This window comes from Apodemus sylvaticus, chromosome 7, assembly GCF_947179515.1.
Source record: "Apodemus sylvaticus chromosome 7, mApoSyl1.1, whole genome shotgun sequence".
In the NCBI taxonomy this organism is placed as follows: domain Eukaryota; kingdom Metazoa; phylum Chordata; class Mammalia; order Rodentia; family Muridae; genus Apodemus; species Apodemus sylvaticus.
In genome coordinates, this window is record NC_067478.1 from 11,037,467 (window position 1) to 11,042,643 (window position 5,177).

The 5,177-nt window shown below is 42.8% G+C and overlaps 1 pseudogene; it reads left to right on the forward strand.

The window, feature by feature from the left end:
• The first annotated feature begins 1,373 nt into the window (after positions 1-1,373).
• LOC127689508 (selection and upkeep of intraepithelial T-cells protein 1-like) lies at positions 1,374-4,742 on the forward strand (annotated as a pseudogene).
• Positions 4,743-5,177: the final 435 nt, after the last annotated feature.

The window sequence follows — 5,177 nt, forward strand, 5'->3', positions numbered from 1 at the left end:
AAAGCCAGACACTATGAAGCTAATAGAAAAGAAACTGGGGAAGACCCTTGAAGACATCGGTACAGGGAGAAAGTTTCTGAACAGAACACCAATAGCGTATGCTCTAAGAGCAAAAATTGACAAATGGGACCTCATAAGGTTACAGAGTTTCTGTAAGGCAAAGGACACCATCAAGAGGACACATCGGCAACCAACAAATTGGGAAAAGATCTTCACCAATCCTACATCAGATAGAGGGCTAATATCCAATATATGTAAAGAACTCAAGAAGTTAGACTCCAGAAAACCGAACAACCCTATTAAAAAAATGGGGTACAGAGTTAAACAAAGAATTCTCACCTGAAGAACTTCGGATGGTGGAGAAGCATCTTAAAAAATGCTCAACTTCATTAGTCATTAGGGAAATGCAAATCAAAACAACCCTAAGATTTCATCTTACACCAGTCAGAATGGCTAAGATTAAAAATTCAGGAGATAGCAGGTGTTGGAGAGGGTGTGGGAAAGAGGAACACTCCTCCACTGCTGGTGGGGTTGCAAATTGGTACAACCACTCTGGAAATCAGTCTGGCGGTTCCTCCGAAAACTGGGCACCTCACTTCCACAAGATCCCGCTATACCACTCCTGGGCATATATCCAGAGGATTCCCCACCATGTAATAAGGATACATGCTCTACTATGTTCATAGCAGCCCTATTTATAATTGCCAGATCCTGGAAAGAACCCAGGTATCCCTCAACAGAAGAGTGGATGCAAAAAATGTGGTATATCTACACAATGGAGTACTATTCAGCCATTAGAAACAATGAATTCATGAAATTCTTAGGCAAATGGATGGAGCTAGAGAACATCATACTAAGTGAGGTAACCCAGACTCAAAAGGCGAATCATGGTATGCACTCACTAATAAGTGGTTATTAACCTAGAAAACTGGAATACCCAAAACATAATCCACACATCAAATGAGATACAAGAAGAAAGGAAGAGTGGCCCCTGGTTCTGGAACGACTCAGTGAAGCAGTATTCGGCAAAACCAGAATGGGGAAGTGGGAAGGGGTGGGAGGGAGGACAGGGGAAGAGAAGGGGGCTTACGGGACTTTCGGGGAGTTGGGGCTAGAAAAGGGGAAATCATTTGAAATGTAAATAAATTATATCGAATAAAAAAAATTAAAAAAAAAGCTAGTAAACTTTTATGTTTGGTAAAACTTGGTTTAGAAAAGTTGGTAACACTCACTAAGAATTGTTTTAAAACATATTTTTGTGATTTATTATCAGAAAATTTTGATTTCTGTACCTGTTTTGGAAATGAGTATCCTAGAGTTATAAACATTTCTCAGATCAAAAAGAGTCCCTAATAGAAAACATTTTAGAAGCCATGGTCTACACGGTAATTCTCTTCAGTGATGCTGATGTACAGGCTCCAGGGGGTACAAAGAAGAATTGGTCATTTACAACTTGGGCTTATAAATCCTCATGCTACTTCAACCACCACACTCTATTGTACAGTGGTGAGCATTGATGAGCCCCCATAGTCAAGCAGAAGAGATATAGCTCTACTTTCTGTTGTGAGGTGTTGTCTACATACATACATACATACATACACACATACATACATACATACAGCATGCATACATGCTGGGATGAAGTCCTTGAAACTTCCGATTCCTAATGTGTGCATGTGTGTATGATAGAGAGAGAGGGAGGAGACTTAAAGATGAGCTACCATAGGAATTAAAGCAATCAAATTAGCCAATACATTCCAGTTGGTTTTATGACAAACATAATTTCAAAACATCCCAGAGGACCTAGACTTATAATTCTTGGGATATTAGAAACTCTGTACACAAAGACAGGGAAAAAAACCTGAACCTTCCATCCTGTCAAGATTTGAAGAGGGTTGACCCCCATAGATTTATGTGTTTGAATGCTTGGCCCACAGAGAGTGGCACTGTTAGGAGGCGTGGCCTTGTTGGAGGAAATGGGTCACTATGGGGACAGGCTTTGAGGTCTTCTATGCTTAAGCAATGTTCAGTGTGGCTCACAGGCTCTCCTTACTGCTTGTGGATCGAGATATAGAATTCTCTGATCTTCCAGTGCTATGTCTGCCTGAACATTGTCATGCTTCCTACCATGATGACAATGGACTAAACCACTGAAATTATAAGTCAGCCCCAATGAGGTGTTTCCTTCATTAAAGTTGCCATGATTTTGTTGAAGGTGCTTTCTGGCCCTTTGAAGTAGGAATTTTTACTCTCTTCTATTCCTATTATTCTTAGGTTTGGTCTTCTCATTGTGTCCTGAATTTCCTGGATGATTTGGGTTAGGAGCTTTTTACACTTTGCATTTTCTTTGACTTTTTGTGTCAGTCTCTTCTATGGTATTTTCTATGCCTGAGATTCTATCTACTGTATTCTGTTAGTGATGCTTGCATCTGTAGTTCCTGATCTCTTTCCTAGGTTTTCCATTTCCAGGGTTGCCTCCATTTGTGATTTCTTTATTGCTTCTATTTCTATTTTTAGGTCTTGGGCCAATTTGTCAAAGTCCTTCACCTGTTTGATTGTGTTTTCCCATATTTCTTTATGGGATTTTTTGTTTACTCTTTAAGAAGGTATTTAAGGTCATCTAAGGCTTGTGTTTCCTGTATTTCAAGGGAGTTATTTATATCCTCCTTAAAGGCCTCTATCATCTTCATGAGTTGGAATTTTAGGTCAAAATCTTGCTTTTTAGGTGTGTTAGGGTATCCAGGCCTTGCTGTAGTGGGAGAACTGGAGTCTAATGGTGCCAAATTACACTGGTTTCTGTTACTTATGTTCTTATACTTGCCTTTTGCCATCTGGTTATCCCTGGCATTAACTGGCCTTGGTGTCTCTGACTGGAGCCTGCCTCCTTGGAGTAGGACAGGGATCTCACCTGTGACCTGGGTTACCACAGGCCTCCTGGGAGACAAGCAGTGCTCTCTTTCTGGTTAGGGGCCTCCTGTGTCCCTCATTAGAGCAGTCTTCATGTGTTTCTAGTTAGGGTAGACCTCCTGGGAGACAGGCAGGCTGTGGGATGTGGAAGAGGGCCAGGTACACCCATCTATTCTGGGTGAAGGTATGGACTGGAAGGAAGATAAGGCGTGGGCAGGGATAGGTCCTGTGTCTGCTGGACTCTATGGGGGTCCTAGGAGAAGTATGGATTGGGGCAGGGATCTTACCAGTGTCTCTGATTATGTCAGGCCTACTGGGAGACAGGTAGTCTACAGAGTGTGGGAAAGGGGAAGGCACACCTATCTGCCCCAAGTGATTTTCCCCGTGTTCCCAACCAGCCATAAACTTACAGGTACAGATTCATGCTCATCCTCCTAATACCAAAGGTGTGATAGTGTAGTGTCACTCCAGAGGTTGGTTCCCATGGCCTCTCATGGAATGGAGAGACAGCAGAGGGGAGGTCATTCCAGCTACATCAAAATCCCATTCATAGGGTGAGGACAAACTGTTCAATATGAATCTATCCCTTCTCCTTAGAGACAGTTCCTTCCAGAAAGTCATTTGTTGCCTGCAGAAGTCTCTGACAGGCTGAGAGGAAAGGACAAGTGTTATCCTATCAGATGCATTTATTTCGTGGAATAGGAAAATGATTCTGCATATAATATTACTTGTGATGGTGTTCTTCATTTTGGTTTCCAGTTTTCTGCTATGTTGTTATCATAACAGTTGTAGGTGCACATGGGATGCTCCTTGGGTGATAGTCATATTAATAATGACATCTTGGTTTATCAGTGAGTACATACCATATGTGTTCTTTTGTGATTGAGTCGCCTCACTCAGGATGACACTCTTCAGTTCCACCCACTTGCCTAAGAATTTCATGAATTCATTGTTTTTAATAGCTGAGTAGTATTCCATAGTGTAAATATAACACATTTTCTGTATCCATTCCTTCATTGAGGGACATCTGGATTCTTTCCAGTTTCTGGCTATTATAAATAGGGCTGCTATGAACATAGTGGAGCATGTGTCCTTATTACATGCTGGGGAATCCTCTAGGTATATGCTCAGGAGTGGTATAACAGGGCCCTCCAGTAATATCATGTCCAGTTTTCTGAGGAACAGACAGACAAGAGGCCCCTGGTCCTGGAAAGGCTCAATGCAGCAGTGTAGGGGAATACCAGGACAGGGAAGCGGGAAGGGGCTGATTGGGGAACAGGGGGAGGGAAGAGAGCTTGTGGGACTTTCAGGGAGGGGGTATCCAGGAAAGGGGAACTCATTTGAAATGTAAATAAAGAATATATCTAATAAAAAGTAAGATGAAACAGAAAAAAATTACATCTTCAGGGGTCATATCAGTAGTGGTATATTTACATATGTAACAAAGAGTTCCTGTTTCAGATGCACATTTTGAATTGGATCCTTCGTGGGTAGAGGCTGTAAAAGTGCAATCCTGTGTTCACTGAGGGTTTCTGCCGCCATGCTCATTTCCTATACATGCTTCAGAGTGAAAGATTGGGGCCAGCAGAGAGACTTCCTCAGCAACTGATGGAAACAGATGCAAAGACCCACATCTAAACATTAAGCAGCGTTCAGGATTCAGGGCATCCTGCAGAAGGAAGGGAAAGGATTATAGGGAATACAGGTGTCAAGGACACCACGAGAAAACCTACAGAATCACCTGGACTCATAGAGGCTCGCATAGACTGAACTGTCAATCGGGGAGCCTGGGTGGGCTGACCTATGCCCTCTTCGAACATGTTACAGTTGTGTAGCTTGATCTTCTGGAAGGATTCCTGACAGTGGGAGCAGGAGCTGTGTCTGTAATCTGCTGCCTGCTTTTAGCACCCTTTCCTCCTATTGGGCTGCTTCATCCTGCCATGATAGGAGAGTGCCCAGTTCCTCTGCAACTAGAAACGCCGTGGCTGGTTGATATCTGTCGCGGCATGCCCCTTTCTGAAGAGGACTGGAGGAGAGATTGATGGTGATGGAGAAGTGCAGTAGTAGGGGAAAGGACCTGGATGAGAAGAGGGAGAGGAAACTGGAGTCTAGTTGTAAAAATGAGTAAAGTTAATTAGAAATAATTTTAAAAAAGAGTTGCTGTGGTCACGGAGTATTTTTCACAGCACTGAAGCCCTAACTAAGACACATCCCCAGCTCTCCCCTATTCAACCTAGACTCCAGGGTGTCCTCAAGTATTGGAGCCAGGA